The sequence below is a fragment of the Castor canadensis genome, chromosome X (genome assembly GCF_047511655.1).
Source record: "Castor canadensis chromosome X, mCasCan1.hap1v2, whole genome shotgun sequence".
In the NCBI taxonomy this organism is placed as follows: domain Eukaryota; kingdom Metazoa; phylum Chordata; class Mammalia; order Rodentia; family Castoridae; genus Castor; species Castor canadensis.
Genome location: NC_133405.1, coordinates 113,404,880 through 113,427,364, shown reverse-complemented (window position 1 = coordinate 113,427,364; position 22,485 = coordinate 113,404,880). Strand labels below are relative to the sequence as shown.

The 22,485-nt window shown below is 33.2% G+C and overlaps 1 protein-coding gene and 1 pseudogene across 12 annotated transcripts in view; one reads left to right on the top strand and one right to left on the bottom strand.

Moving 5' to 3' along the window:
- Positions 1–22,485, bottom strand: part of Dmd (dystrophin) — a 2,168,746-nt gene that overhangs the window by 1,146,076 nt on the left and 1,000,185 nt on the right. The gene's annotated exons all lie outside the window — the stretch shown is intronic.
- LOC141420163 (small nucleolar RNA SNORA51) lies at positions 12,603–12,720 on the top strand (annotated as a pseudogene).

Here is a 22,485-nt window from a genome sequence, read left to right as displayed (position 1 = left end):
GCATATATTAAAAGGTCAGAAAGATCTCAACTCAATGAGCTAATGCTACATCTCAAACTCCAAGAAAAACAAGAAAAAGCAAATCCCAAAACAAGCAGAAGGAGAGAAATAATAAAGATAAGGGCTGAAATCAATGAAATAAAAACAAAAAAAACCATACAAAGAATCAATGAAACAAAAAGCTGTTTGTCAAAAAAAATAAATAAGATTGACAGACCCCTGGCAAACCTGACTACAATGAGGAGAGAAAAAACCCAAATCAGTAAAATCAGAAACGCAAAAGTAGAGATAACAACGAAGACTACAGAAATCCATGGAGTCATCAGAGACTACTTTGAGAACCTATATTCTAATAAATTTGAAAATCTTGAAGAAATAGGCAGATGTCTAGATACTTATGACCATCCAAAACTGAACCAAGAGGATAGTAATCACTTGACTAGATCTATCACACAAAATGAAATTGAAGCAGGAATAAAGAGTCTCCCAAAAAAGAAAAGTCTATGACCTGTTGGATTCTCTGCTGAATTCTATCAGACCTTTAAAGAAGAACTAATACCAACCCTCCTTAAACTGTTCCACAAAATAAAAAGAGGAGGAAAACTGTGTAACTCATTTTATGAAGCCAGTATTACATTCATCCCGAAACCAGACAAAGACACCTCCAAAATTGAGAACTATAGGCCAATCTCCTTAATGAACATTGATGCAAAAATCCTCAATAAAATAATGGCAAACCAAATTCAACAACACATCAAAAAGATTATTCACCATGACCAAGTAGGCTTTATCCCAGGCATGCAGGGGTGGTTCAACATTTGCAAATCTGTAAATGTAATACAGCACATTAATAGAAACAAAGGTAAAAACCACTTGATAATCTCAATAGATGCAGAAAGAGCCTTCTACAAGATCAAAAACCACTTCATGATAAAAGCTCTAAGAAAAGTAGGAATAGAAGCAAAGTAATGGTGAAAAACTGAAACCATTTCCCTTAAAAACAGGGACAAGACTAGGGTGCCCACTATCCCCACTCCTATTCAACATAGTACTGGAATTCCTAGCCAGAGCAATTAGGCAAGAAAAATTAATAAATGGAAAACAAATATGTAAAGAAACTGTCAAAATACCTCTATTTGCAGATGATATGATCCTATATTTTAAAGACCCAAAAATCCCTACCTAAAAACTCTTAGACACCATAAACAGCAAAGTGGCAGGATACAGAATTAACTTACAGAAATCATTAGCTTTTCTATACACCAATAATGAACAAATTGAAAAAGAATATATGGAAACAATTCCATTCACAATAGCCTCAAAATATCAAATACCTAGGAGTAAATTTAGCAAAGGATGTGAATGACCTCTACAAGGAGAACTACAAACCCTGAAGAAAGAGATCAAGGAAGACTACAGAAGAGGGAAAGATCTCCCGTGCTCATGGATTAGAAGAATCAACATAGTAAAAATGGCTATACTACCAAAAGCACTCTACATGTTTAATGCAATTCCCATCAAAATACCAATGACATTCATCACAGAGGTTGAAAAATCTACCCTAAAGTTCACCTGGAAACATAAGAGACCGCGAATAGCCAAGGCAATACTCAGCAAAAAGAGCAATCCTAGAGGTATCACAATACCTGACTTCAAACTATATTACAAAGCAATAGCAATAAAAACAGCATGGTACTGGCACAAAAACAGACATGAAGATCAGTGGAACAGAATAGAGGACCTGGATATGAATCCACACATTTATGCCCACCTTATTTTTGACAAAGGTGCTAAAAATATTCAATGGAGAAAGACAGCCTCTTCATACAAATGTTGCTGGGAAAAGTGGTTATCCGTCTGCTAGAAACTGAAACTAGATCCATGTTTATCACCCTGTACTAGTATCAACTCAAAATGGATCAAGGACCTTAATATCAGATCCAAAACTCTAAAGTTGGTATAAGAAAGAGCAGGAAACACTCTGGAAGTAACAGGTATAATAGGCAAGCACTTCCTCAACAGAACCCCAGCAGCTCAGCAACTAAGAGAAAGTATAAACAAATGGGACTTCATAAAATTAAAAAGCTTCTGCACAACAAAAGAAATGGTCTCTAAACTGAAGAGACTACCACAGAGTGGGAGAAAATATTTGCCAGCTATACATCAAAGGACTGATAATCAGAGTATACAGGGAACTTAAAAAAACTAAACTCTCCCAAAATCAATGAACCAATAAAGAAATGAGCCACTGAACTAAGTAGAACTTTCTCAAAAGAAGAAATTCAAATGGCCAAAAAACACATGAAAAAATGCTCACCATCTGTAGCCATAAAGGAAATGCAAATCAAAACCACACTAAGATTCCACCTCATCCCTGTTAGAATAGCCATCATCAAAAACACCACGAACAACAGGTGTTGGCGAGGATGTGGAGGAAAAGGAACCCTCGTACACTTCTGATGGGAATGCAAGCTAGTGCAAGCACTCTGGAAAACAATATGGAGGCTTCTTAAAAATCTAAACATAGATCTGCCAAATGATCCAGTAATCCCACTCCTGGGGATATGCACAAAGGAAAGCGACACAGTTTGCTCCAGAGGCACCTGCTTACCCATGTTTATTGCAGCGCTATTCACAATAGCTAAGTTATGGAAACAGCCAAGATGCCCCACTACTGAGAAATGGATTAGGAAAATGTGGTTTTTATACACAATGGAATTTTACTCAGCCATGAAGAAGAATGAAATCTTATCATTCGCAAGTAAATGGATGGAACTGGAGAACATCATTCTGAGCGAGGTTGGCCACACTCAGAAGACTAAATCTCATATGTTCTCCCTCATATGCAGACTTTAAATCTAGGGCAAATACAGCAATGTGGTTGGACTTGGGTCACATGATAAGGGGAGAGCACATAAGGGAGGTATGGGATAGGTAAGAAACCCAAAACATGAAAGTGTTTGATGTCCCCACTGCAGAGGAACTTATACAGAAACCTTAAAGCAACAGAAGTTAATATGAAAAGGGGATCAGAAACCAGTGTAAAGATCAAGTAGAGATAAATCAACTTGGGTTGTAACACATTTGCACATGAAAGCAATGCTAGGAATTCTCTGTATAGCTATCCTTATCTCAACTAGCAAAAACGCTTTGTCTTTCTTATTATTGCTTATGTCTTCTCTTCAACAAAATTAGAGAAATGGGCAGAACAGGTTCTGCCTGGAAGTGGCAGGGGGAGAGGGAGGTGGTGGGTGAAAGGGGGGAGAAATGGCCCAAAGAATGTATGTGCTTGTGAATAAATGAATAAAAAAGGTATAGAGTTGGAGAGAATCATTGTAGTTATGTTGGTTTTGGTACTGAAATCTGAACAGGCAAAAACATAAATGATCCTGAAAACAAAGAGGTTTACTAAAGGTGATATTAATTAGCTATGATAATATCTGCATTATAACCTTGGCTTTGAAACCATAAACAAACACTTTTTTACTTTAGCTTTATTTTTTCTCACTTCTAAAATTATGAAATGGATATAGGTCAATGTTCTAATTTTGAGATTTTATAATACTGCTACAGAAGATTTTACTTGTTTCTTTTCAAAAATTTTTTATGCTAATCTACAAGAAATAATGTGTTCTCTAAAACTGTCTTCTAGTTGGTAACAAGCAGTTTTGGAACTATTGCTAGACTATAAAGATTTAAAATAGTTGAATTAAGCTAAGTGAAATCTTTTAATGACAATTTTGCATTTAATAAAAAGGTAAAAGATATGCATATTTTGAAAGGTGTCTAAATAAGACTATCATAAGGAAACAAACATGAGAGATAATTATATGATTTTTGGTCTAGAGTGAAAATAAAAAAATTAAAAATCCACAAAATTTTTATGGTATAATTATGACAATAACTCCAAAAGTGCTTTGGTGAATGATATCCTAGCAAGAACTAACTTGAGAAAATGCAAAGTCAAGATAACTATTCCAGAGCTATTTTCATATAATGGTATAGAGACTAATAAATACAGCAAGTATAAAAACTAAGGAACAAATTCTGATGTGATATTTGCTGACTTGAGGTCTTATGGATAGGGGTAGGAAAATCACACTGTTAAGTTAATTGCTTATGGAACAATCACCCTCTTAGGAGGGAAAGCTTATTTGAATACTATCATTATGTTTAACTTCAAGCTACCAACATATTACTAAATGTGCACTTGGTAATATAACATAATATAGCCATTCCACTATATAAATATCAAGACCATAGATAATAGTGAAAAATATGAAACAATTAGTAAGGGATGAGTTTTGGACACCTATTACCTTTGTATACAATGTAATTTACTTAATGTAAGTTAATAAAATTTAACTGCTATGCTTAGGTTTAACAAATGTCCTTCAAAATTTCTGAAAATTTAACAAATATCTCCAACGTTAGGAAAGGAAAATTAAACATTAATATGTCACAAAATGTATAAGAGATAAGGTTCTTACCAGTGCCTATTCTCTAATTCATTAATTTCACTTATTATCTGAAAGTATTTCAAGTTCTGTTAACTCTGAAAGTCTAGCCCGAAATCATGCCTCACACCTAGCACCACCTAATGGCAAGTGTTTGAATTGCGAATGTAGAGCCCATTTATTTTTCCATGCACTCGAAATCAACTGTGAGGATAAATTCATTCTCTCTCTCTCTTTCATAATATACATATCTTATGTATCTATTTACCCTAGACCAACTAAAATGTGTATATGATTTAGTCTTGAGAGACCCCTACATGATTTAAATTCAAATGTTGAGCTAAGTTTAAAAACCATTAGCAAATAAATAAGTTATATCTTTAGTTCTAATTTAATTTCTTTTTAAATGTTAGTTATATCATGAAAAATGTATGGAAGTAAAAAAGGCTATTATGACGAAGCTCCATGTACCTGTCAACATTTTGCCAAACTTGTTTCATCTTCCCCCATTCTTTATATTTAAAACATTGAAGTTTGCATTGGCAAAATCTATAAATAATCTTATTTCATCTAAAAAAGCTTCAACATAATATCTGAAATGTCTGCTTATATAGTACAATCTATTGGCATTAAAATAAATATAAAATGAATCATTAAAAATTTCATTTAGCTAATATTGAGCTAAATATGATGATAGATGCTTGAGAAATGGACAAATTTAGTGTGTTCTATGATTTGGTCTTAATGTGATGCTAATTTGAAAGTCATTTTTTGACTTTGACATATGGACAGTACTTCTTTCCTAAATTTTCAAGTATATGGTTAATTTCTCTTCAGTTTTCAGAACTCAGTTCAAGGGTTACCTCTCCCAGTTCTTCTCTGACTATGACCCTCAAACGGCATTCATAGCTTCCCGTGTAGACTTGGACTAAGCAGTTGTCACTTTATATTCAAATAATGAATTGATCATTGTTTTTATTCTGTAAATTTTTTGAGATCAGTGTCCATATTTTGTTCAGTACTATATTTTTAGGCCTTAAACATTGTATTAAAATAATAATAGGATCACAACAGTATTTGTTAAATCAATGAATGATCACTTTTTGCACATTTTAACTATGGATATCAAAGGTAGAAGAAAATATCCATGTCTGCAAATATGAAGATGTATATGAATTGCAGAAATTTTAAAATCTTCCATTTCCATTACCATCATTACAATGATTTGTGGGTTTTATGACAAAGGAAATGCTATGGTAATTATTTTAATTGTATGTTCATGAATGATTATGGCTAAGAAAAATTAAATGATTATTCTATAATAAAAGATTAGAAGTGGATATTAGCTGCATAACAGATTGAAACCTGTAAGTCCTTTATGGCTTCACTACAAATCCTTATGAAAGTAGATATTTATGTATGAATTTAATAATCAATATTTAATGATAACATGCTTTACCTAAATTTGTTTTATGTTTACAGCAGAGAACAAACACAAAAAGACAATGTTAACATTAGTTAAAATATTCATACAACTTTTGTTAAATAAAACTTTTAAGTAATATAATGATTTACATTATTTAACCTCAGAAACTATATGAATTTATTCCTTTACTTAACTTTTTATCATCTTTTTATGTCTGTATTGAGAAATTAAAATTTTATTTGATAACAATTAGCAATTCAAGTTACAATTAAAATATCACTTGATACATATCTAGACAAGTAAGTACACAGATATCTACTTTATAGTCTGTTTCTATTAGGATTACTAATTAATCTTGGGACTATTCCATATAAAAGCAAGAGTAGGAAATAAGTAAAGAACTCATTGTAAACATAATATTAATAATTGTAACTTCTTGAATTCTCAATAAAGTTTGAGTTAGTAAGCACATAGTTAATTATTAATTAAATTGCTCAATGTACTCCACTTTACTAACTGAATTATCAAGAATAAATTGATGGGGCTTTCATTATGAATGGATACTTACAACTTTGTTACTGTGAAGTTGACAGACATGAGTTTGAATATGAATATAATCATAAAGTTAAAGATAAAGATATTCTTAAATATGCTGATATGCTAATAATTATGAAGTAGTAAAATAATAATTTTCATAATAGAACAATTCATACATATCTGGTCCAAGACAGTAGGGTGCAAAAAGTACTTAGTAAATTAAGCTTAAAAAATAAGGAACATTTTCTCAAAAGATATGTAAATAAACAAAAAGCTTATGAAGAAATGCTTAATGTCACTAATCATTAGAAAGTACAAAGTCACAATTAGATATTAGAATGTGTTTTAGGAAAAACACAAAAGTCAACAAATTCTATGAGGATACAGATAAAAGGAAAATACCATAGAAAATCAATATATTGAGGAGATATCTGTACTTTAATGTTTATTGCAGCATTGTTCATAATACCTGAGATATGGAATCAAATGAGTTATCTATTGAGATATGAATGAATAAATAAAATGTGGTATACAAACACAATGGTTTATTATTCAGCTATAATGAATGAAATTATGTCATTTTCAGGAAAAAAGATGGAACTGGAGATCATCTTGTTAGATAAAATAAGCTACACATAGGACAACAATTGCCACATGTTCTCACTCTTGTGTGGAAAGAAAAAATGTTGACATCATAGAAGTAGAAAGTAGAAAAGAGGTCACCAGAGCCTGGAAAGGGTAGAGGAAGGGAGGATAGAGAGGATTAATAACAGGTACCAAAAGACAGATAGTAGGGATAAGTTCTAACATTCTATAGCATAGTAGGTTGACTATAGTTTACAGCAATTAACAATTCAAATTAGCAAAAAGAGAAGATTTTGAATGTGGCCAACACAAAGAGATAATAAAAGTTTGAAGTGTTGAAAATGCTTACTGCCCTGATTTTATCATTGCATATTGAATACATGTACTGTAATGATGTGTTGTACAGAATAAATAATTTTTATATCAATTAAAAATAAAAATTTAAACTATTCAAAATATGGTTAAAATATCCAATCACATACTTTTTATATATAGAAAAATATATTTGTGAAGTCATGAGCCAATTCTTTCTTGGAAGTTATTTTTATTAAAATTTAGGAAAATTCCCATTCTCATTGTTTACCACAAAAATTCCAGATATCACAATGTATGTGCGTGTAAAAACTTACCAAACTTATTTTTGACCATTAATATAACTTCAAATAGAATTTAAAATACAATTTATTCCACATTTATATCTTTTGTGTTCCTTGTGGAGGTCCCATATATATTTCAAATTTAATATCCACAGTTTGCAAACAACTTTACATCCAAATATCTTCCTTCATTTTGTTCTCCATCTCAGTATTATCTAATACACTTAGGAATCATCATCAAAATTTCCTTCTCTCTTCACTCTATGTTCTAATCTATCACAAATTGTTAGTAATAGCTCTACCAATATACACATATATATGTATATATATACATACATATGTGTGTATTTATCTTAATTTCTATTGTCATCTGAAATCAAGTCTCACTTGGCTCCATTCTTTAGGGTTTTATGTGGTCATTCTAATTTTAGAGAACTCCTTTGCGTCCAATATGTTTAGCAGAAAGAATGATCATGTCACTTCCTTGCTTAAAACTTTTAATAGTTTCCCGCTGTACCTTGATAAAATCTATAATCCCTCCTGAGAGCTGCCTGAATTTGTACAACCTAATCCTTTCCACACTGTTCCTCTCTCACCAGACACTAGACACATTGACTTTCTTTCAGTTGCATGTTTCTGTTTTATTATTCTTCCCCATAGCTAATTCTCCTCAGCCCCTAGACTATAGCATGTCTTTTGTTGAAATATTTCATAGCTCTTTCTCATTTTAATTTATACCAATTACTGAAATTTATAAATACACATACATGTGTAAGATTACTGCCTTAAAATATGTCTCCTCCACTGAGGTATAAGTTCCACAAAGTCAGAAATAATGTGTGTTTTGTTAATTTCTGTAGTTTTGGACATAGAACCAAAAGCTAATTATTTGTTGAATGGATAAATAAGTAGATGAATAAAAAAGAAATATGATGCCTTTACCGATGACACACATTACAGTGTCTAATATGTATAATACATAATAAATTCTTTATTAAAACCTTATTGATGGATTAATTACTGTTATACAGTCAGGGAAGTGAAGGAAAACAATTGTGTCTATCAACCAGATACCATGATAGGTTATGAGGTTACAGAAATTAAATATAATTGTCCATACATTTAAGGACATCATAAATTAAAGAGATCTTGTGTGGCTCAAAAAGGAAATAAAAAAATAAGAAAGGAAGGAAAGAGGGAGTGAAGAAGGGAAGGATGGAGGGACAAAAATAAGAAATCACAGACTGACTTTACACAATGGAATTCTATGCAGCCATGAAGAAGAACGAAATGTTATCATTCGCTGGTAAATGGATGGAACTGGAGAACATCATTCTGAGTGAGGTTAGCCTGGCCCAAAAGACCAAAAATCGTATGTTCTCCCTCATATGTGGACATTAGATCAAGGGCAAACACAACAAGGGGATTGGACTATGAGCACATGATAAAAGCGAGAGCACACAAGGGAGGGGTGAGGATAGGTAAGACACCTAAAAAACTAGCTAGCATTTGTTGCCCTTAATGCAGAGAAACTAAAGCAGATACCTTAAAGCAACTGAGGCCAATAGGAAAAGGGGAACAGGTACTAGAGAAAAGGTTAGATCAAAAAGAATTAACCTAGAAGGTAACACCCATGCACAGGAAATCAATGTGAGTCAATGCTCTGTATAGCTATCCTTATCTCAACCAGCAAAACCCCTTGTTCCTTCCTATTATTGCTTATACTCTCTCTACAACAAAATTAGAGATAAGGGCAAAATAGTTTCTGCTGGGTATTGAGGGGGGGGAGCGGGAGGGGGTGGAGTAGGTGGTAAGGGAGGGGGTGGGGGCAGGGGGGAGAAATGAACCAAGCCTTGTATGCACATATGAATAATAAAAGAAAAATAAGAAAAAAAAAAAACTTGAGGAGGTAGAGGGTTTGTGGATCTTATGTCTTCTTCCTGAACTCGATCAAGCTCAAGGGAATAAGTTGCTTACTAAAAACTCATTTTGCTGACTAAGGAGGCTTCTCTTTTAACAGGAGTTTTAAATGAAGTCCCACAACTTCTAAGTGCCTGAAATATGACATATTATTCAAATTTCTGGAGGATGGAAAGATATATAGGACAGGTTGCAGAACTAAGTCAAGCTGCAGAATATGCTGAGCCAAAGATAGCACTTGGAGCTTTGGGGGAAGATAAACTAGGTGGAAATCACTTTATAGTATGAACCTTTCAGTATATCATCTTTACTCACCTGGGTCTGATGCTATTTTTAATTGTACTTGGGTAATTGTTCATCTTTATGTCAATTTAAAATTGATTTATCTCATTCTGTTTTCTCTTGTGAGTGTTACTATCATTCATCCTCATCTCCTTTTCTCTTTATCTTTAAAAAGATAGTCTTAAAATGTGAGATGTGAGATTGTGGAGTGATGTGGCAGAGATAATAAGTGGTGATAAAAAGGAAGATGATCATATAAACTATATTTTGTTTATTCATCTACCCATCAATAAATATTTGGGTTGAGTCCTCCTTTTGCTATTGTGAATAATGCTGCAATGAATACAGAAATCTGTTAGAATCCTTGCTTTCAGTTCTTTAGGGTACACACCCAGAAGCATAATTATTGGGTCAGATGGTATTTCTTTAATTTGTTGAGGAACAGGGCTTATATTTTTAAAATAAAGTTTTGCTGTAATACAATAACACCCATTTGTTTATGTACTATCTACAGTAGCTTTTGCACAAAAATGGCAGAGTTGAATAATTATGACAGATACCATATGGCCCCTAAGACTAAAATATTACTATCTTGCCCTTGCCCTTTGCTGATTCCTTCTACAAAAATTGTGGTACCAGTTTTTTGGTTTCACAAAAAAACATAGGACTTCAAAGAGTTAAAAGATATTTCACACTGGACGATAGAGGTTAATCGAGTGAAGCATGGTGGTACATGCCTATAATCTAAGCTACTTGGGAGGTAAAAGGAAGGGGATCGAAAGTTCAAGGCCAGCCAGGGCAAAGTTACCAAGACTCTGTCTCAAAAAGAAAACACATGCTTGAGGCCCTGGATTCAATCCCCAGTACTGCAAAAAAGAAAACAAAAAGTAAGAAAGATGATAATCTTATTCTCAACCTACAGATGAAAACTCAAGGGCAGAATGTCATATATAAGTAGCAATCTCAGATGAAGATAATCTAATATTTATACTTAGACTCAGTAGCTACAGCTAAATCTTGCCTTCTAATCACAAGTTACAGGGCAGTATCACTACCATATACATTAGATGGAAAACTCATGACTAAATTTTCAGCAGCAATGCAATGTTTTACCCCTTCTTATTTACCTCCTCTTATTTTAGATGAGGGTAGGAATACCATTTCAAGTCAAAGTACTTGAGTCCAGGAGAGGTATAATTATAAAATAATTTGGCCTTCCAGTGCTTACCAATAAGATAAATCAGATATATAGTTATACTTAATTTATAACAAAATTAACAGATCTTTATATTAATGTGTTAAATGTATATCATGATAAACACAATTTAAACAAAATACACTAGCATGCAATGTTATAAAAAACTTGCTATGTACAACTTATCATGCTTTTATTAAACATCCATCATGTATTATGCAATAGATACAGTTTATAAAAATACTGGTAAAGCCGGACACTCGTGGCTCTTGTTTGTAATACTAGATACTCAGGAGGCAGAGATCAGGAAGAATGTAATTCAAAGCCAGCCTGGGCACATAGTTCACGAGAACCTATTTTGAAAAAACCCATCACAAAAAAGGGCCAGTGGAGTAGCTCAAGTGGTAAGAGTGCCTGCCTAGCAAACGTGAGGCCCTGAGTTCAAATCCCAGTGCTGCCAAAAAAAAAATACTGAGAAACTCATCTCAATTATGGTAAATACAGAAACTATACTATACGATGGGTACTATGGGCAGACATAGCAAATTAATACTCCTGATCACTGTCCCTAAAAGTTTATGATATAATTTGTACAATAAGGAATAGTCACAAATTAGTATAACAGGAGGAAGTGCAAACAAGTGAAATGCAATGTTCCAGATGTTTAGTGGAGCGCACCTCCTGATGGGTTAATCACAAAAGTCTTGATGAAAAAAGTAGCGTCTGAACAGGATGTTAAAGGAGTATATAAAGTTTTTTTTTTCCTTTTTAAAATCTGTTCAATACCCATTCTGTGAGAGAATTAGTGCTTACTGAACACCTCAGTATTCCATTGTTTCCCATGTTCCCTTGAGTTTCAATGGGGCCAAACCTGAGGAAGAGGAAGGTAAGAGTCGTGATACATCACTTCTTATCTGTGGCACTTACTAGTCACTGTCCCTTCCTCAGCTCCTCTTTGTTAATGCCTCTGCAGTTTTCATTGTTCCTATAGAAGAGTCATGAGATGAAGGCACTCTAGGTCTCCGTGTTACTGTGTGGAGAAGAGGTGCCTGTTTTATATTATATGAGTAAGAGATGAACATTTTTAAGTCAACTGAAATTTAATGGTTATTTTTATGGGTTCTAGCATTAATTGTTCTTAATAAATATGTCTACTTTTCAATTACGATACTATGGTTTTCTTTTGGTGGAATTACTCTTCCCTCATTACATATGATTTTGGGGGAATTTTCAGTGCCCTGTAAACTCTATAAAGGGCTGAAAAATGACTTAACACAGGTCAATTATATTTAGGATTCTAATTCAAGAGTTGAGAGAGATGAGGACAATAAAGTTTAAAACTAAGCCATTTTGATAGCAAAATCTATAAAAGTAACTTCTTTGGGATTCTGAGTTCTCAATATGGTTCATCCTGAATTACAGTTGCATTCTTTATCCTTATTTCTGTGAACTGCTTCAATAGATTTTGTTTCACTTAAGTTAAATGGAGTCTGCTTTTGCTTCTTATAGCTAAAGGTTCCTGATGGTTATAGGTGGGAAGGATTTTATATAATACATTATACTACAAAGAAGTACAGTATAAGGGTACTTTAAATCTACTTTGCAGCCTCCTAGTGCTTACCACAGGCTGTGTTCTTATACTGACTGCATAGAAAAAGGAGGGAAAATAAACTTACCCCAGGCTCTGTACCTGGTCTGTATTGTGAATGTATTGAGACATGGGGTGGGAGTAAAATAAAAATCTACTTTGCTGTTAGGTTGCATGGAGATGCAAGTGAGAAAAACCAAGTTAGAATCCTGAATGCCAGACTATGAATTTCAAATATTATCCTCTAACCTAGAGGGTTACAAAATCAAGTGCCTTCACAGGACATGTAGGACACATAAAATTGCAAAGCCTTACATGGTGTAAAACAATAAGTGTTAAACTGTGTTGACCAGACCAATCCCTGCCCTGTCTCATTGTCTTTTAAAGTTCCCTTCTAGCCAAACAGGGCAGCAGCAAAACGTATCTTCCAGCTCTCTTGTTTCAAAGGGTTGAGTTTGAGAACAAGGCTATCCATAGAGAACCATTGGAAGTTCCCATGCTGGGAAATGTAAAGCAGAAAGTGTTGCTTTAGATAGATTTACTTGTCAAAAATGTACAGCTATTTGGGTAGAAAGAGATCTCTTACAAGGAATCTATTGACTTGAGTCTGATGTCAAGGAAAATGAAAAGAAAGAACATAAAAAGAGTTGTAAAGGAAAAGTCACAGAACTCAGTAAATGGTAAAATGGGAGTTTAAGTTTAGGGAGTTATACAGAAAGGATAATAAATGTTTTATCTTGAGAGTATTATCAGAAATAATGGTGTTATGTTCCTGCAATTGGGAAACCTAAATAAGGATTTTTGTTAGTGCTACTGACTCAGTAAATTTAAGAGAACTTTATAAAATTTGAGTTTATTGTCTTATACATAATAGCACTAATATGTTAAAACAACAACCTACAAGTCTATCTACAGGAATTCAGTAACCATTTTTTAAATGAATGGCTGCCTCAGTAAAATCACTTAAATTAAGAGAGTAAGTTTGTGATGTCTTGGGGAAGTTCTTAATTTAGGATTATTTTAAATAATAATAATTTTTGAAATTTGAAAATTATGATAGTTTAGGAAATATTTTCTCTATAACCAGATATCTAGGTAATCAGTTGAGTTTATAAAACTGATTACAAGTAAAGCAAAAATTGTCTAAATGTCAAGGTTATTTGAAACCTGAGGGCTATCACTAACATAATGGTCTTTTTAAGTATATAATGCAGACTAACAGAATCAAATTAGAATGTTTTTACTACTTAGTTTACTGGGTATACTTACACAAAAATCATATTGTTCACAAAATAAATATAAGTAACTTGTGAGAAAAAGAAGATACAGTACAAAAATGGTAGCTATTTGATGATTCTACATTTATAAAATTTCAAAAAAATACAAACTAATTTGCAGTATCATACACTAGATCAATTGTTGCCCAGTGAGGCAATGGGTAGGAGGAAGTGATTCAAGACATGTTTGTGAGGATGTTGGATATATTCAGTGTCTTGACTGTAGTAATGATCTCACTGGTCAATACCTATTTCAAAATGTATCAAATTGAATTCTTCAAATAGGTTCACTTTATTGTATGTCATTCATATCTCAATGAAGGGTGTTTATAAAGTAAGTACCTTGACCAGAACATCATCTCAATTCATTATTAACTACACAAAGTTTTATTTAAAAAAAGTATGTGCCTCAATAAGGAAGAATGAGTTAGGTAGTGAATGCTATGTAATGTCACCCAGTTTCACCAATTAAAAATGAAGGACTGAGTTTCCTAGTTGCTAGAAGTATGTTACTTACTAATAAATTGCAGCTAAACCTTTCTTGAAAATTCCCTCAGCAGACAGGAACTTCCTTGCCCAAGATTACACAACCAGAAAGTAGTTGGGAGGCTCATATGCAATGACTAATGGAATAGGGATACAATGGTTTATCTCCTTGTCTCACACAGGAATATTGTGAATATACCCCTAGGTCCACGTGGGACCAACTGAAGTTGCTTGGTGAGCTGCATCAGCTGTTAACTATTTTCTCTGCTCTGTTTATATCCTTCCAGGCATTGTTCTTAAGAGCAGTCATCAAGAAACCATCTAAATGCAAATCTCAGTGTTTTTTTGAGGAACCTAATCTGACAACAGCCTAATCTGTTGCAAAGATAAAGTGCAGAAAATGGAACTACATACCAGAATTAATCATAAATAACAGTATGAAATTTATGTCAGTATTCATAAAGTTTCATTATATACAATGACACAGTCATTTTTTTTGTTCATTGATACTTCACCTGGTTACTGGGTTTCTGAGGCAATACAGAACACAAGTCTTTGAAAAAAACTCAAGAAAAAGATATGGTGAGAACCTGGCATGTGATAACAGAATCTTTTGCACAATGTCAACTATTGGGGACAGTGTCATGCCTTATAAAAATTAATTAAATTTTCATACATAAACAACATTGTATCAATCTTACCAGATTCATTCACTATGGAAAAATACTGTAAATATATGCCTATAGAAATTACATTTTCCTACTATTACTCAGAAACAGAGCAAAATTTTGTCCCTTCCTTTGTAAATTTCTTAAAATGATAGTATTAACATTTATAGACTAAATAGATGCCCACGTTGGGGAGAGTGTCACATATTATTAAATGATACTTCCATGAGATTTCATTCCTTAGGATGAACATAAAACATTTTCCATGAACACTTCAATTGATTTTTGCTATCTAGAGACATGAGATACATAGCCTCCCAACAGAAAAGAAAGAAGAGCAAAATGTCCTTTATAGTAAGTCCATCCAGGACTTTGGCAAATGACACCTTCACTCTAATAATAGACATATGAGAAAAAGGCCTTGTAATCAGAACCATTCTTCTTTCTCTTCCCACCAACCCTCACCTACCCTTCAGGTACAGATTTCAAAAATTATTTTATATGTTTGATGTTCAAAGAAAGACCTGCAAATGAAATTAATTTCTAGATAATCTTCATATAGTATAGTCCAAAATACCACTGCTCTCAGTGGAATAAAAAGAGAATGAAAACTATGTCCATATGGATTTTTTAATGTAGGAATTGATTCATAATCAGTATGCTTTATGTTTTTAGTTTATTTTAAAGATACACTATATTTTGATTTTGTCTTTTTACCTTAAAACAACATTGTCTTATTAATAATTGAATGTTTATGAGCTAAGTATTCCAACTTCTGTCCACTTGTCTTTGACCTGATGATTTGGATATTGTGGGTAGAAATAACATCATGAAAATGATTTGGGGAGCTTTTTCATGAAAAACATTTCATGTTTAATATATTTTTCAATATTCACAGTTATTCCTCATAAAAAGCTTTCTGAAAACTATCATTGATAAAAGATAACTCTAAGAGTAATATGCATTGAAGCAAAAGCAGAAATATATGTGTTGTGCTTATAAAGAATCTGGGTTTATGGCCACTGAAAAGACTAATGAGGGAAGTCTCATACAAGAGGTATCTCCTAGCACCACTTCATTATTTATGATATTTTCTAGCCAATAAATATTTGTACAATATAACAATTATAGTTATAAAAGCTATTACAAAATTATAGTTGCATATTTTGTGATAAATATGTTACCCAAGCCGAGGGAACTAATAGGTAGTCTATACTGAGACTAGTGAAAATCTAAATGCTCTCCTTTAGCTACACTGTGATCTATTTCTTGTTATATACAGAATCCTGAAAAAAATCAGACTGGAAATAACTCCAGTGCTTTGAAATTCAATCTACAATTTAATTTCCTCTGTGACCTTTGAAAAATCACCATTATAAAATTTCTAGCTTTCCTAATGCCCCAGATTGGGCACACATACTCCTTTATTAAGGAACAAAGAAAAGTTGGACCTGGTGATTCAAAACTGTAATCCCAGCACTGAGGAGGCAGAGGTAGGAGAATTTCAGTTTGAGGCCAGCCTAGGGTATATAGTGAGACCTTGTCTCACTACTACTACCACCACCACCATAAAAAAATAACAAAAGAACTTCATGCAATTTACCATCCCCTTTCTTTTCAGTAAAGGAAAAAGTATACTTCAATTATCTCAGTTTTCTGAAACTTAAAATAATTTAAACATTACTTATATCTCTCTTAAACTTTGTTCTTTATATATTTCAAAAGCTTTGTTTTTTTTTTCCCTGTCATCAATTTGTATCTTCAAGACCTTGAATCATTCTTATTATTCTACATGCTATCACTCAAAAACAAAAAGATGCTCAGTGGCAAAATATTTGGATGATGAAGCAAAGTTAATGAGTAATCTTCATTCATGTGTAATGAAAATATGTTCTTGCTTTCTCCAAGAGTATCATAAGTATTGTGTTTTTTGGGTCTTATTGGAATTTAACTTTGAAACTATTGGAAGCAGAAGTAAATGTATAATAAAGGGCTGAGGCTATAGTTCAGTGGAAGAGTGGTGTGAGGCCCTAGGTTTGCTCTTTAGTGCTACATACACACACACACACACACACACACACACACACACAAATCTATAACCACATGCAATACAGGCTGGAAATGCTTGCAGAAGAGAAAATTAATATCCTTACAACCTGAGAAGCCCTTAAAAATGATTAATAAAAGTTGGAGTATAAACATCACAAGTCCTGCTCTTGTCTTAGGAAACTCTGAGACACATGTTTTATTGTTTCCCAGAGTTTTTCCATGGAATTAAGCTCTAGTCCTCCAGTGGTGGCTGGCTTGATAACTTAATCTTACGGGGCTGCCTTCTCATTCCATTCTCCTAACCCCACTACTCCAAAACAGCTTCCTGGGATCATGCTTATAGAACAGCTCAAACCAAGATACTATTTAACTCTGAATTTTTATTATTAAAATCAAAATAAATCTTTAAGTATGGCTAATCTGGCCCTATAGATAGAGAGTTAAGAAAAAATACTGGACAGGAAAATCCATTCATACTATCAACAAATAAAGCATGTACTACTTTTGCAAAAGAGAGTGAGTATAAAGTGATACACAACGACCTACTAGAAGGAGAGAATATTCAATGAACTATTTTATATGAACTAATTCTAGGGGTTGAAGTATAGGTCTTTAAGATAAGTATAGGTCTTTAAATCATTTGAAGTGAATAACTAAATAATATCAAAGCATTTGATTCTAAATAATATAAAAATATTTATTATTTGAATGATGTATCCCCTTAAAAATAGGCTTATAGTTTGCTCTTCACATAATGTTTAGCCACTGAAACATAAAATTTTCTGCAGTGCTTTTCTCTTCCTTGAATTTTGTGGAATTTTCTTTTAATTGTAAGAGAAGAATGTTCTCTTTTGGAGATGTTGGCTTGGATGAGAAAAATGCTTTATTATGTGTTTTGCAAACCTACTTATTTACCACAGTTAGACAGAGACTCCTTCTTACTTTGTCATGCAGCTGCTTGTTTTTAAACAAATTTTGCCAAGAGACAGAAACCAGATGGTCTTCTTCTAGGGTATACTGTGAGCCATGATAGTCAGCTTATGGTAGTTTTAAGCAGCAGACAGCTGGGTATGAAAAGTCATGATGCTATTAGGAAATCCAACTTCCCAACTATGCTGAAGCACTAGGAGACTCTAAAGTCAGTAAATAAAATTGTGACTTAAAGTTTGTTTCAAGATTCTATTTTTTCAAGGACCATTACTTTTGTGCTTTATAGTATTATGATTATTTTGGTGAAATGAGAGTACCACAACACGTTTGATTAGAGAATAAAAACCTACAATGGATTCAGAGTACATTTCCAGGTGATCAACAAGTTTTATTTTGGTCTTTCTCAAGGAGTTATATGTGTCCCATCAAAAATGGTTAACTAATACTGTAATATTCTTCTAGGGTAGTATGGTATTTAAAAATTTTATTTCCAATTGTGGTCTTATACATCCAGCCTTTGGGCAAGGTTTCATGGACAGAGCTTATTTCTTTGTCCCTGAACTTTGGATATGTTATGTGATGGTTGGATGAAAAATGAGAACTTGACATCTATATCCTAAGAAGTGTGCTATTAGTTTATGGAAAGTAACTATAAAGATTAAAGAATTATATTGTTTATTACCCCAGAATTCCTTTAGAAGAAAAGGCACAGAATGACAATTCTGTTTCCAAGTGGCAGTCTATAACTTTGAATATTAGAGAAAGAAGGAAGTAGGGGCAGGGGAGGAAGAAATAGAGGAAAAAAGAAACTAAAGAGACCTTAGATAGACAAAAATCACCATTTGCTAAAAAACTTTATAGTTAATTTTATTCAAATATGAATTACTCAAAGACTGCGATTTTTAAAAATTTCCATCTAAACTATAATGTTTATCAGTATGTATCCATTCTCAAAAATCACGAAGGATATTGTAAATTATTGTTTCAGGCATAAATCTCTTAAAAACCACATCTTTGCCTTGTAATGGGCAGTTTTCCCTTGAGGCAACTTATGTTTTCAAGAGGAATTTGAGACTGTCCAAGGATAAACTAAAACTAATAAGAAAATAATTCTTGCGAAAATTGCCTTACAGGCAAGAATTTGCAATTCTCACAGAGTAAACAGATTTTTTGAAGTGCTGGAATTTCAAAATCACAAACACATTTCCCCCCAGAATAGAAGTTAAAACAAGCAATCCAGCAAACAGATAACCTTCTACCAGAAACTTATGTTGACTTTAGTGGCTAATGGGTATATTTCTCTCAAATAGTGTAATTACAAGAGCACATCAAGGTCACAGATTATTTCGCACATTTGCTATGCTAATGCCACAAAGTCATTATACAGCTTTATTACAGCAGGAAAAAGGAAATATGGAAAATTTTACCCCACGTTATTGTTTTGTTTAATAAACTATGATGGAAATGGAGTTCTTGGTAATCAGAATTCCTCAAGAACTTTACTTATTCCAAAATAGTACAATTTTTTGTGGTTGTGGCAATTGAACTCAGGGCCTAAACATGCTAAGCAAGTGCTTTCCCAATGAACTAGACCACCAGCCCTTGAATATTACATCTTTTGATTGAGAAGTTTATCATTTACTATTAAGGGCTCATCAATAAGAAATTAACTTACATCGAGCACCTACCATAGAATCATACTGTATTTGGCTTAGAGGAAATAAAAGACATATAACATAGTTTTCTGCTTGTTGGAACAAAAACTCTCCTGAATGGTACAGAGTTGTACACAGCTATATAAGACATATAAACTGATTATAAGAAACTGTATGAAAATATATTTACAGAAAGTTCTAAAAACTTACAGAAAGAAATAAAAGATGGAGGCTAGGAAACAATTCCAAGTAGTGATGGTTGCATTAGGTCATAATTGACTTTGCAAAGAACGGGCAGGGCTCCTCAAGCACTTTAGAAAGTGCTCTGTCACATTCTCCTCATCCCTCAAGCATGTTAGAAGAGCCTTTACATTGAGCATAGCCAATCATTTTATGTAATCACAATCCATAGCTTGTAGTGATATTGAATGTAAATATACAATCTTCTTAAAATAAATTCTCTACATGTATCTCTGTTGGTGATCCTGAAGAATAGCATCTGGAAGGAAGAATATGAATTGAATGGGAAATGCATTGGAGGCAGGGGTGGTGCGGTGGGTATGAGTTTATAACTTGAATCCAAGTACAGGCTCTAGAATACACTTCCTTTGTGAGCTTGGGAAAATTGTTTATTCTTTGTAAATCTACATTTTTTTTCATTTACAAACTAAGGTACTCCTGAGAATGAAATGATACATGTAGGGCTTTGAGTCTATACTTTGGCACAAATGTGTTGCTAAGAAAGATACAGCTCTTTTGTTTTGAGGAATGCCCATCTTACTTGTCCAGAAAAGATGAAGCCCTGGAATCTTAGTACATCTAATAATTTTAGATTTAGATATAAATCTTTGTTTTGTAGTGGTTATTTGGGGAGCAGGAAAGCTAAATTTACTCACTTTACATAACTCGCAAACCTTATGACCCAACTTTAGTAAAAGATAGGGAAGAATTAGCCCTGCAAGTAAGTAGGAAATATATAACCTAGGAGAATTATAGCAACTCAGTTCTCCATTTTTCTCCTTTCTTAAACAATGGCTTAAGTTTAAGTCAGACAATAGTTGATTAATGAGAAATTGTTTGAGAATGTAAAGACATAGAAAAGTAGGTACCTAGAAAAATAATGAAAACAATCTCTTAAACTAGATTTCAGGAAAGTAGTGGGAGATGCTAGTTGACTTACAATTCATTAAATTACAAAAGAAAGAAGGGAAACTATTAACCCTACACTTATAGCTACCCCTTTTATAAGTTTCTTTCTTTTTTTTCCTTCCTTCCTTCCTTCCTTCCTTCTTTCCTTTCTCTCTCTCTCTCTCTTTCTTTTTTTCTTAGCAGCATTGAGGTTTGAACTCCAAGGCCTTGCTCTTACTAGGCAGGCACTCAACCACTTGAGTCAAGCCTCCAGAACATAACCTGATAGGCAGAAAAGAAATTCCATTTCAAAAAGCATTTCAAAAAGTTCTTTCATTAAATAAACACAACAGATCCTGTTCATCCAATTATTTCTCCATCTCCTCTCGACAACTACAAACTCAGAAGAAATTATAAGCAAACAAGGAAATTTAAACTGAGGTATAAGTTTAGGTATCTAATTCAAATGACATACTACAATACTGAATGGTTCATGTGTTAAACAGAGTTCAAAAAATACCCCCACAGTTATGGGATAAGTATGTTGCTGGTTGGTAGTTGGCTTGTTTTAATGAAACCTTTTGGTAGTCAATATGCTAAAATTAAATACCTCCTAATGGAAACTTTAGCGTGGGTTAATCTTTTGTGTTTTAAGTCTTTGCCTCTGGTGCTAAAACATCCATATAATTGGGATCAATAATCAAATTATACAATTCATTTTGCTTTGCACTGCTGGAGAAAAACAAAGGATCCTCTGTTTGTCTCATAATCGCTCTCTCAGTGGTATGCAATGTGCAATGTCTGGCCTGTGAAAGATATTTACAATAGAGAAGGATTATGTTAGAGTATACAGGGCTTGCATAGAAATAGCATTGCATGAACAGAGCGGCATGAAATATAAGGTAGTTTTTGTGGGGGAAGGGAGCCCTAAACTGCAATATCCAAAAGGAAACTCAGATATAGAAGAAATGGTTCCAATGTTTTGGTGAATTGGTAGAGTGTTTATAAGAATGTTTCCTGCCAAATCTGTAGTGAAAATTTCTCTACTATTTTCTTTACATAGACAAACTTAAAAAAATGTTTCATATCAAATTAGTTATTTAATAAATGAACTTTCCAAATAAGATCTCGAGAGTGAGAACCAAAATGGAAGGCTTCTCTTTCATCATGCTCTCCATAGTACAAAAGCGGGATATAAAAAAAAATACACTTCTTCCTCAATATGACTTACGTTGTCTCCATTACTTACTGCATTTATAGTAGGTAAAACAAATAATTTTGGAATGGGATGTAAACAACTTTTCCATTTCTGGGACATATTATTTTTTTACTCCTTACTTCTTAATTGTATGAAGGTCAGAAGTTAACAGTAGAATTATGTACTTGCACACATACCTGGTGATGGTAAATATTCAATCCTGCATGAAAATCTTCAAATTTGGTAGAGACTAATTCTAAGACTGCAACATTAATCTTTCCTGAGTTGTCAGCATCTTGTATGTGCTTTTATCATGTATTATTCCAACTACATATGGCATTGCAGCAAATAGAAGAGGCTGCTAATGCTCTTATAGCTGAATGTCTCATTTAGGAACAAACAATTCTGGAAAAGCTCCAGATTATGCATCTGTCCCTCTAGTTTCCAGTTTAGAGGATATATTTGTGGGGAGATGACACAAGAATAAGTATATTATCCTTTCTATCTG